This window comes from Megalops cyprinoides, chromosome 7 (assembly GCF_013368585.1).
Source record: "Megalops cyprinoides isolate fMegCyp1 chromosome 7, fMegCyp1.pri, whole genome shotgun sequence".
NCBI lineage: Eukaryota > Metazoa > Chordata > Actinopteri > Elopiformes > Megalopidae > Megalops > Megalops cyprinoides.
The window spans coordinates 30,299,913-30,312,716 of NC_050589.1; the positions used below are offsets into that span (position 1 = coordinate 30,299,913).

General features: G+C 43.4%; 1 protein-coding gene across 1 annotated transcript in view; it reads right to left on the reverse strand.

Annotated features, from left to right (window-relative positions):
• Positions 1–12,804, reverse strand: part of syt6a (synaptotagmin VIa) — a 44,568-nt gene that overhangs the window by 12,653 nt on the left and 19,111 nt on the right. The window lies entirely within an intron of this gene.

The following is a 12,804-nucleotide window of genomic DNA, read 5'->3' on the forward strand; positions in this document are numbered from 1 at the left end:
CCACATATAACCTGCAGTATAATGAAATGAAATATAGACATGAATAATATAACACAGATATATATTTTCACACATTTCTCACAGAATGGCTGAGGCTGAGTATGGGAAATATTAAACAGTACAAAAGTGGTTATGTGTAACATGAAAATGCAATAAAATTAAAATTAAAAACCCTCCTTACAATATGTAACATCTTGATATTTGTTATACAAATGTAGTTGATGAGGACAGACCAACACTAAGATCAATAAAGCTTGGCATGGATTCACAGTTCTCTGAGCATATGTATCACAAAGTGTAACTCTAAATGGAAGGCAGAACCAATTAAACATTTTAAAGTTTTTTTGAGATTACATGCAGACATGTTCCCCATCCTGATATATTCATAAATAATTCAGCAAACAACAATCCATTTTGTAAAGCGGACCGTACAGAGCCGTACATCAAACGACATTTTAAGAGCAAACTGAGCGAGTCTTAACATTAGCTTGAAAAACTAATTTAATCTCCAGACGAAGAGCCTGATAACTATTGCCCTTATATAAAAGCTAAAATGAGTTAACAGCCACATTAAATCAATGCAGAATTTATTTAATGAAGAGGGCTCATGGGTAATTAAGTAGAAACGCCGCTTATCAGCCATTAGCTGCATTTTTCCTAACACTGTTTTTATTCATTTTCAGATGATAGATTGCCTGTCTGTTGGGCCTGGGTTTTCACATTATAAATAATTTGGAACATCTGATACAGTAAAAGTGTGCCCAAAATTTCATTTTAAACTTTAAACATTTTCAAGCATGGGGTGAGGGGTGAAGAAATTACGCATAGTTTAACATATTTTGTGTTGCTGTTGTTTTATGGACGTGACCTTCTGCATCACTTCAACACGTTCATCAAGGTTCAGGTTTTGACCCCTTTGGGTGTGTTAACAATTTGGAATTGATCATTACTACTCTCATTACTCATTAGTCAGTCTCATAGTCCACAACATGCTCACATACACAAAATCCCTAAAAGCCATAATTCCCTATGGCTTAAGATTAATGAGAATTAAGCCATCAACCAGAATGTTAAACATACACAGGCACGCACACACACACACACACACACACGCACACACACGCACACACACACACACACACACACACACGCACACACACACACACACACACACACACACTCAGGAAGAAAGATACACATGCATACACATATAAACACACACAGACACTCATGCATACACACAAAGGCAAATACACACAGAAAAAGGGACACACACTCACAATGCACACACAAACATGCACACAGGCGATATGGCTATAGCAGTCCTAATGTTTGACTTGCAGATGTGTGTGAATGCAATTACACATCCTCAATAAATTAAAAATAGGTCTATAATCTATTTTCAAAGGAATCCAGTCTCTCTGGAAAATCACAGCAGCGTCTAACACCCTCAGCGGCTGTTATATCTCTGCATGCTAAAGAAAAAAACTGCTGAGGGTCTCAGTTTGTGTGAGTATTATGGTCGTATTTGCAGAGGAACCAAATGAAAACAAAGGCTTGGGGAGGAACCAAGAGCACTGACAGACCATACAGATATCCATTCTTACTCAAAACTGCCTCACCATCGTTGGCAGGGCCCAGGGGAACAATTGCCTTTACAAACGTTTTCTTGTTATGAAGAAATGAATTATTTTCCACCTGAAACTGGTGCATTTTAAATGTATGCCTGTGTCCATTTGATTCTGAATTTTCTTCAACAGTCAGGATTTTTCTGCAGTTTACCTATAATAATTTACCCAGTAGTATCCCCTAGGTTCTTGGGGCAGTCTGTATGTGCACTGACTTCACAATTCACACTGAATGCAGTGTAGCTCAACAGCGCCCTGGCAAACTCATTTTACGCCTCTGCTGGATGATTTTTTTGTAAAACATGTAATTGAATATATTGAGTTAAACAGTGTTGTGTTGAACACCGCTCCTAACATCCAAGGTCATATTCTAATTTAATGGACATTTTGCTGTTTAATTAATGCCATATGCTTCCAAAATCTGTTCCTCCAAACAAAAACTTTCACTCCGTGACCTGCACTCATATTAAAGCTCCCTGACCTTACATTGGCCATATGTGAGATACAGTTTGTTCAAGGTAAAGTTGCTGGAAGGGACTGCTCTGTCTTTGTTGTCTCTCCCAAGTCATTCCACAGTGGACTGACACGATCCACATTAATTAGCATGAATATTTAATTGTGATCATATTATCAGCTGAGCTTGATTAGTTTCCAGGTCGAGCACACTATCATCAATATTCATTTGGATTCATTCAAAGCAGACAGCCTAGTCTGGGTTGACTTATAGTACATAACTGACATTTTCACAGGCTGTGCATTCATATAGTAGGATATTTACTGTGGCAATCTGAGTCAGAAAGAAAAAATAATTCTGCAAATGTAGCACTGCACGATTACACCTGTATATTATTGCAAGTATCACAAATCTGTCTTCTAAAGAAGTGGAACTCTGCGTTTACCCACTTGCAAGACAGAGCTGTGGACAATCCTGTCACAGTCGGCTTTCACTGGAGATAAACCCTCCAAAACTTTTGACAAACTGCACAGTCCATCTTTGGAGCCTGAGGTTTCAGCTTGACAGAAGATTAGCTTCTTTTTGCTCAGCTGGGGATTCAATGTCCAAACTTTCTGCCTCTGGACACTCAGCTAAAGCCCACAGTGAATTAAGCATCTGGTGTGGAGGATTCTCAGCTTATCCCAAGTGGAGACAGGATTTCAGAGTCTGGGGATTTGCACCTTGTAGGGGTATAATGGGTCATAGCCATGACTTTTTCCCCATCATCCAAACTCACTGACGATGCAAACCCACCCACTGGCCAAACACAGGCTGACGAGCTGTTATTTTTAACTTTTAGCATTAGCACTGATCATAGGTGTAGCACGGCAGCCACTCAACTGCTTCTCAGATGCTGGATTCTTAGGTCAAATCCAATTCCAATATCTTTTAGTTGGATCGTGTGTGTGCGTGCGTGTGTGTGTTAGTGTCATTTATACCTTTGAAAAAAAGGTTTCCAGGCTACTGGCAAAATCCTTTAATGAATAGGTCAAAGCATGTACCTCAAAGGAGGACAATCCATTCAGACTGAGGAACTGCAATTTTAATTTAAAACATCTTTCAGAAAATTAATTGCTGTGAAACTTTTTAGAAAAGAGGAGGCGGCAAAGAGCTTTTCATTCATAATATCATTGAGCTAATCAATAATAACCGTGCACCAAATGCATTATTTATGCAGGCTGAAATGGGTTCTTTCCTGTGACTCACCAATGACAGGCAGGAGTCACTTGTGAAATGATAGTTATTGTATATGTAATAAATTGCATGATACTGAATTTTTAATAACAAATAGATAGCCCTTTTAAAATGTGTTATGAGTGAAGAATAACAGAACGGATGCACTCTGTTTGCCCTGTTCTTTTTTCATTTCCCAGGGGACCTGTGGATATAGCTGTAGTTTTGGGGGAGGTGGACCAATGAAGACAGAAGACATGGGGCACATGTAGGTGCGTGTAATGAACGGTAACCATGCAATACCGCTCTCCCCAGACCATCAGCATGGGAGCGGTCTGGCACTCAATTAAGGGCCGCTCCCCTGGGACGATCCGGGCCTCCGAATCAATCGGTGGGAATTTTCTGTGCCTTTTGCTGGCGGAATTAGCAGGGGGGATCGATACTATCGCGGTAGATCCCTTGTTCGCCCTTCGTCTGGAAAAAGCCCACCCTGGGGTGGAAATGATTAATGCATGCTTAAAAGGGACAGGCAAAGAAAGAACTGTGCTCTCCTGTGTCCAAATTGCTTTTGAACAGTCTTCTTGCAAAATCACAAATTCTGTAGCTGTCTTGCCATGTTCTGACCCTCTTTGCCATCACACTAAACACTTACAACATTCTAAAACAATTCCATGTGAACTTGCTCTTACGTAGAAATTTCTTGTATTTTATTGTGGATCGTGTTACGTAAATGACACATATAAATGATTTTTGGTTAGTCCTTGCTCAAGGACCTGAATGCCCCCTTCTGTGACTAGGTTTCTGAATTTTCTTACAGGCAGACCTCAGGTAGTAAGAATGGGCTAGTTCACCTCTAGCACCATCACCCTGAGTACAGGAGCCCCACAGGGTTGTGTCCTGAACCCCCTACTCTACTCTCTCTATACACACAACTGTGTGTCCTCTTACAGGTCCACTTCTGTTGTCAAATTTGCTGATGATACAGTGGTTCTGGGCCTCATCTCCAACAACGATGAGACCGCCTACCTAGACAAGGTGGAGAAGCTGATAACCTGGTGCCAGGAGAACTGTCTCTATCTGAACGTCAGCAAAACCAAGGAGCTGGTTGTGGACTTCAGAAGGAGGCAGCAGCAGACTTACACCCCACTCATGATTGGTGGGACCCAAGTGGAGAGAGTGAGTAGCTTCAGGTATCTTGGAGTTCATATCACTGAGGACCTGATGGCCAAAACTGAGAGGATCAGGAGGACCCAGGCCATCAGACTCCTCAATACAGACATGCCCGCCACACTAATCTTGAACACAAACTCTGGTCTTTAATGATGTGGTTGTTACTTTCCTGCTCTCAGTACTACCTGCATTTGGTACTTTCTAGTTTTTATTCTTTTTGTACATGTTTTCCTTTCATCTATTTTATCTATTTTTATCCAATTTATTTTTATCTCTTCTATTTTGCACAGTCTAAGGAGTTGGACCAGTTTTACATTTCATTACAAGTTGTATACTGTTTATAACTGTGCATGTGACAAATAAAGTTCTTGAGTCTTGAGTCTTGAGTCTTTATACATTCAGAATGTTTTCATACTTTGGTCAGAATGTGAATGTGCTGCGCTTTGTATGATGTGGTATGCATGGTCTTTATTTTGACAAATTGCATTGGAACTTTGTATGAATATTGTGAATATTGAATATTAGAATACTTTGCACACATCTAGGGCAGGTTTATTAGCTGTTGCAGAGCCTTGAGCTCTGCACACTGCCTGTATATGGTTTTCCATGGTTTTCTGTTCTCCACAGTAATCGTTGTACATTAATGTAAATTCAGACCAGAGAAGCTGAAAGCTCTCATTAGAATCAGCTCTGATGCCAAAATGCTTTCATCAGCAAAGTTTGTCATAGGGAACAGACAAAGCCTGTGATGAGGCCTTGCTAATGATAATGCTGTCCTCAGACTTTTCTGTCAGAGACCGAAAACTGAGTGATCACTGCACTCAAAAAACAGTTATTCCTGCGATGATGCATGATCAGAGGACACCAGCTAAAATTATAATAGACCTGCTCATTTGTGGTGGATCTGCACAACCTCGTGAGTGCATATATGTGTTTTAGACTTACATGATAACCAGTTGAAGGGCATAATTAAACAATGGCCAAACAGAGGGCAGTGTCAAAGTGCATTTGCAACCAGGAGCACCCTGCGGCATCAACACGGACTCCCACTGCAATATGCAACCTGCAATGCTACAAAGACCAGAGGTGAGGCAATTTCATGGATCAGCGGTCTACTGCGATGAGCATGAGTCTGAGTGATTGAGAGGTCTCATCTGCGTCTTAATACCAGATTAAATATACATGACAGAGATGTAAATGTGTGCTGTCTGTGCTTGGCTGCACTTCCAGCTGATTGGCTTTAATGATCTGTAGTACAGCGAACCCATTTACCCCAACCTCTGCTTCCCTCTGAAATGACACAGAGAACAATAGACTGTGTATATATATTTTCTTTTTCCTTTTACTAGCTGGTGCAAGAGCTCCACAGGTACATTCAACTTAACAAGAAGTGCTAAAAAGACTCTCATTATGAAAGCTGGGTCTTCTCAGACATCATAACCTGTGAATTTCTGAATGAAAAATGTCCAAGTGTGATTTGCCGAACCAGGCCTCATGAAGCGTTTCATAGGGCCAACAAATTTAATTAAGCCTTGTTTTGAAGCAGAGTCAGGGAGCAAACTGAAGCCCCAGGGTATTTTCTTCAAGTGCCTTCCAATCTGACCTGGTTTCCATAGAAACCTGGCCATTAGACGAAAGATGCGCTCACTGTTGCCCATTATGTATTGAGTAGTCTGAAGCAAAATAAAACGGCACACCTTCCCACGCGTCTGAAATTGCCATGGAAAGGGAATAGGGGATGGCAGACATTGCCTACTGCTGCCATGTGAACCGAGGTGCCATACCACAGCCCCAAGAAACCACAACAAGTGTTACCTGAAGTTTCAGTGGCCCTGAATGTCATGGAGATGTAGGTACCCCCCCTCCCGATTATTCATGGCCCTTCTAAAATAATGCACAGCTTATTCTGCCACATAACCCATTCACCTGGGTTCACCCCGTGCGGCGTCTCAAGGGATAATGGGAAGGCAGTATGTCATCTCCATATCTATGGCCTCGAATCACTTAAAGCCTTTCTTTCCTGTGTATTTTAATGGAGGACAATACTGCAGGGGCATGAGAAGGGGGCCCTGGAAAAAAGGAGTGGCAGCTAGCCACGGTAAGCGAGAGCAGTGGGACAAGAAGTGTGTGCAAGCACCCCTGCCTCATCTCCAGAGCCGTGACAATCCATCATGCCATTCACATTGTCAGGGAAATAGACAGGGCTCACCTACTGACTCATTGTCTCCATGCCAGGGCGGACGCTGGGTTTTATCAGAACGAGTGAAAACGAACGTGACGTTGACACTTTCAGCCGCCCCGTGAAGAATCAGCACCTGTCACTCTGGTCCTCCCGGCCTCTAGCGTTTTCACGCCTCGACCGCCATCAGCGGTCAGTTGCGTTGTCTACGCGGGTGACGCGGGGCACAGCTGTGGCATTGATTGAGCTCCTCTGAGGGGTAGTGACGAAACGGGCAAGGGAGGCGGTCGTGGCCCTGTTGTTCCCTCCTGCTGTGAACAGAACATTCCCGGGCGCATGGGCAAAAGCTGTCGAAGGCGCTCGCCCTTCCACCCCTCAGCCATAAATTTGTGGGGCTTCTGGGAAAAATCTCTGTGCTTCACCCCAGGCGGCTTTAGATCATTTTATTTCATACCTTATTTCTCACTGCATTAAATCTCAAAATCCCCAAATCCCCAAATCTCGGTCCCTGACTCCAGCACTCTGCCAGGTGAGAATGCTCTGACAGGGGTGTGTAAAATTAGGAAGCCAGGGAATGGGTAGGAAAGCAGCGCAACAAAAATAAGAAAACGATATTCGTATGGCGAAAACACTGGCCTGTCAGCTCGCACAGGCATTATTTGGTTGATTTCAATCATTTTTTGCAAGAATGAGTCGAGTGGAGCGACGTTATGACAATGCTCTCAAATTGCAACAGGACAGAGAGGAGTGTGGAAACAGCGTGAGCCACCTTTTGAACACAGGCTATAGCATAGCCTTAAGTGCTAAGGCACATAACACATTTTAACAAGGGGGGCGATGTGAAATAACTTTGCGAAGAGGCTGCAAATGCTCAAAAGGAGGTGAAGATTACACTCACAGGGGCATTAGCACCAGAGACTCATTACGTCGACTGAACCTGCTAACAAGTTGAGGAGCGATGAGGTAATTAATATGCTGTGATGATCCTCAGAAAAACGCAACAGTGTTGTCAGAACTTCTTCTCTCATGTGTGGAGCTCCACGGCACATCTCCAAGGTCTCCACAGAGGCTATGGGAAAAGTACGCCACCCAAACAGCACAGAAATAAAAGCAGAAGGTAAACCCAATAACCTTCTGCTTATGATGCTAAGACCGCACCACTCACACACAAAACCCAGTCTCACAAGCTATATCGAGCCATTCAGCTTTATTTGAGTTGATTGGTTTGAATCTTAAAGGCTCCCGAAAATCTCCGGTAAGTTACGTTATTTGAAGTATCGGACAAGCCCAAGCCCAAGCACAGTGTGACTGCAGTGGTTCACAGCAGACTGCTGACCTCTTCTTTACCTTCACAATTCACCCACATGATCCTAATCAGGTCCTCGTCAACATCAATTGTGCAACAGCTTGGTACAAAAAAAAAATGTACGCTAAAAATAGAACAAATAAGGCCGTGGGAGAAATCTATAAAAGAAACATGTTTCACCACATTGTGTTCTGCGCAGGGCTGTTAACAAATTCAGTACAATGTGTTTCATTTCTGTTTGCAATGCTAAAAGTGGCCCTTTCTCATAATGTTCAGTTTTCTGATTTGATGTAATTTACAACCTAATAGCTAAAGCTTGGGCATACTATTTGGTCAGCAGTTGCAAGCTAATAGGCCATTAATCTGGATGTTGACTAAGATCTCCTATCTTTGACATACAGCTGTGAGTTTGCCAACATTTCAGGCACATAGGTCAGGCTTTTGGGAGATCCTCTACTGCCCTGGGTCCTAATCTCATACATATTTTCCGCAAAAAACTGGTGTGGTGGATAAAGCATTTTTATTCTGGACCTTCTGTCTTCAGAAAGTTAACACATCAAGCAGAATCTTTTCAATCATCTTTGAGATTCATAGGCTGAAATAAATTTCCTGGCCTCTGCAGATGTATCTTCCACTTTCCTCAGAGTTCCAGCTCATGAAATTCATGTTTAGTGATACATCAATGCTGTTTGACAGCACAGTCTGCAAGCTGTGGAGGTGGTTATGAATATCAGTGTAGTGCTTCATTCTAGCTAATTTAATTCTAGCTAGTTTACTTAATTACTAATTAATGTAACCCTGCAGGTAAAAAAATAATAATTCAAGTGGTTTAATTATTGTCAGCTCAATAGTGGCACATCACCAGTTCCCATAATGAGAAATTCCAACATTTTGAAATGCTTTTCACCTTGAGGCAGATGGCACAATTTCCAATTATAATCCTACAGAGTTAAATTTACTTCATCAAATGTAACGTAAAAAGTAAAATGTAAGAACTATTTGTGAGGAAAGAGGTAACCTATTTCAACAGCTGAAAGACAGACAGAGCGTGCTGTTTATTGATAAGCTCTCTTTGTGTTTCCATGTGTGCTGAACCTTGTTTGCATTTCCTGTTGGCTTTCCATTTCAGATCAGTGCTAACAGAGGCTCATGGCGGGTTTTAGTCTGGCATTTGAATGCAGGAAACACATGTCTTGTTTTCATGTTTCGCAATCCCCAAGATTAAAGCAGCAGTTATCAATTCTCTATCTTCCCGATGTTTAGAAACAGCCACCATGCGGTGCAAGGCAAATTGAGTCTCCCGTAGAAAAGCCACAGAAGATATTGCTCTCGTGTTTCAGCCCCTCTTGACCCCTTTGACGATATGGTAATCCGCTTTGCTCACTTTGACACAAAGAAATGTGGCCTCAATTTGCCAGCCGCCAGTTACCGTGATTGCCAGGCAGCAATGGCCCATGCGCAACCCGAGGCGGCCTCGCTCATTTTGAAGCTCACCTTCTTTTTTCCATACACCGCCTCACCGATGAGACAGAGAGCCGGGGTCCTACCTTCCCCGCGATAATTAAAGATCCATCAGTTGCTCTTTGCAAAGTGCAGGCACGCCAACTCCTCAGCCATGGAGAAATTCCAAAATACTGGTTCCCTCAATCTGGCCACCTAACCACCGCAAGTATAATTGGTATAATTAAAATCTGGCCTCTCCACCTGAGAGTTCAGGTATGAAATGACTTGGAGGGATGAGCCAAGTTGGTGATAGACGAAGTGGAATTCTCACTCATTGAAGTGTTTTGAGATTTAATGAAGAATTCTGTACAAATCCGAAAAAAGAATGGATGGATGGATGAATGAATGAATGAATGGATGGATGCATGCGTGCATGCATACAATCTGTGTCATTATCCCTGTGCTTGCACGTCACCACTCTTCCGGGCCGCCTGATCAAGAAACATTTCTTGTGGCATATGAAACTCGCTGCTGACAAAATCGCAAAAATCTCAACTTGAAATAGCCAATGTCATCTATATGGTTGTCACATCATTGAAGATTATTAGCCCGGAAAGTGGTGGGATGAAATCTACAACCCAGACAGCATAAAGCTGTCCTTAGTCAGTCAAATTACAGCTTGCCGCGTTCTGTAAGCCCCCTATCTTCTAAAAATAAAATCCTTCTTGCCAATCATTTGCACCTTTTATTCCCAATGGTCTGAGAGTGGTGATTATTATGCATTCCAAGTCCCCACTACAACAGTCAAAGCACTATGAGAGGAATAGGCTTTTCATCAAAAGCTCCCCTCTTTGTTCCGTCAGATTTAATTGGTATTAATATCAGTAATATAAGAGCAATTTACATATGGTCCAAATGAAATGTCAGAGTGGAGCAACAGTCACGAAGGGAACGCAGGGGGAACACAGTTGTGGGGCAGTGGGGGACAACACATGGAGGAACCTGAGGATGTGGATCAGCTGATTAGGTTTTACACATCTAGCCTGTATCCAGCCATGCTTCATCGGCTGTTTAAGTCCGAAGATATAACAATAAAACTGCAACGACCCATTCCTCCCTTATAAAACAATTTCACGTTTCAATTAATTTCATTGCAGGCGAAGCTAAATGGGATAGTCATGACCCATCCAAAATAACAAGGCAGGCGTTGGGAGGTCTAGATTTACCCCCCTAATTTTTTTTTTACAGCGCAAATGTGTAGATGTCTGTAAATAATGAATGATAGTCTTTGGCATATTTGGAGGTGGGATCTAGAATTTCTCATTACTGCTTGAATGTGAAACAGGTGGGTGGACATAATTTCAAAGGCAGGATATTAGCCTCACCGATGTATTACCATGTTTCTTCTTGTCTTTGATACCTCTTGGCTCAATTCGTATTTAATGGAGAGCCCCTGAGAAACCCACACATGTGTGGCCCTCGATGTCTCTCACAGGAGTTGCATAAAGGACATTTTTTAATAGTGTGCATGCAGGGAAAGTGCACCGCATTGATAAGACCTACCCTGCACCGCATTGTCTCTCCTTATCCTTTGTGGGAGGAAAGTCTGTTTTATCCTCCATGCGGCTGTCTCTGTATGATAATGGAAATGATTAGCATTTGTTGTGGGACAGCAGAGAGAGCTTTTTTGGGGAGATAAGAGCCGGCAGGGCCAGGCTGGCAGGGTGTAAAGGAATTTCATTAATTGTGGAAGCGAAGAGACTGACCACGGAGGGAGGGCAGTCGACAGGAAGCCAGACTGTTCCTTTCAAAATGTACAACCCGACATGGAAGGCATCCCACCGCTTCCTCACAAAGTCCTCTCGGACGAATATGTATTATAAGATTAAATGCATCTGGCACTTCAATACACAAAAGCCAGGAGGCTTTTTTTCACTCTGCTGTTTCTTGTTTTACACCGTTTACCCTGGTTTGCTGCTGGCGGTGACATCATCCATTTGCCAGGTCAACTTCCTTAATTTCATTGGCCTCCATTAACCCATACCACACATTTTGCAAAGCCAGGTTTTTTTCAGCGTAGTGGATATACAGCAGTAGGCTCTTAAAAGGAATCTTTTCAACAAGGGCATAGATTCAGTCTGACCTTTGACCTAACCGGTGGCTAGAATGACCAGTCAGCATGATGGGGTTGATTAGACAGTGATACTTGACCTTGGTCTGATTCCCAGAGCCCAGTGGGAGAAAAATCACTGAACATGAAGTGTGACACACAACTAGCACAATGCCAGCCATGCAGCTATTCCTACTGAGCCTGATCTCAAGGAGCAGGGCTCTTTCCCAAGCCCCCTCTCCTGCCAAGCCTTGCCCCCCCCCGGCTCAAGAGTCTCTGGGCTGCCTCCCCCAGTGCATTCCACAACTGCGCTCCGGCCAGCGGATATCGAGCCACTGCGTAAATAGGCGACCAAATCCCATCGATCAGTGCAATGCAGATGCATCTTCTCCATGCCCTCGCCTGAAATGACAGGTAATGTGGAAGCCAGATAATCAGCATACCGCCTGCCTGCCTAAAGCTTCAAGAGGATATGAAGGAAAGCCACTCTGTTTTGTTAAACAGACTTCATTTCCATGGCTTCATGAAGTCAATAGCATTTTAACAGCATGGAAGGGCAGTACCATATGCAAGGCAGACTGCATGTACAATTCTGTGGAGTCATCTTCCTTGTACAGAGCGATCCCCAAACATAAAACACAACAAGACACTTGAAACTTTTTTACTGCAAAGTCACCCCCCTCCACAAATAGGTCTTTTTCTGTTTTCCTCCACCCCCACCACCCCACCTTTGAAGATTTATCTTCGCTTGTTTACAGGGAGTTGAAGATTATAGTCATTCCGCAGTGAGGCAAGAATCGATCCAAGCTACACCCCTGTCAGAAAAACACGCCTTCGTTTTCACTGTCTTTGAAACAGATTGCCTCCCCAGAGGTGAGTACGCGAGTTTGCGTGCGTTTTATGCGTCCTCGGAATTGATGCCCCGGCAGTGAGTTTTTACAGCTGTGTTTCAACACCCCATTTCGCACCGCTAATGACGACCAGCGTGGCCACACAGGGAGTTTTACGGCTAGCTCTGAGTGCGTGACATTTTAAAGGGAAGTCATAAAAACGTGCTGCAGGAGAAAAGCCATGCCCCCCCCCCTCCCCACCCACCAGCCCGTAACCCCCCCCCCATCCACTCCAGCTCAGAGAGACCCCTTCAGCCACCCGGATCAACCCGGATCATGTCACCCAACATGAGCATCCCCATGTGGCAAGCACCAGAGCCTGGCCGGCGGAGAACTAATCAGATCTGATTGGATTTGGCCCTCGCTGCTGCTGCTGCTGCTGCTGCTGCTACTGCTGCTGCTGCTGCTG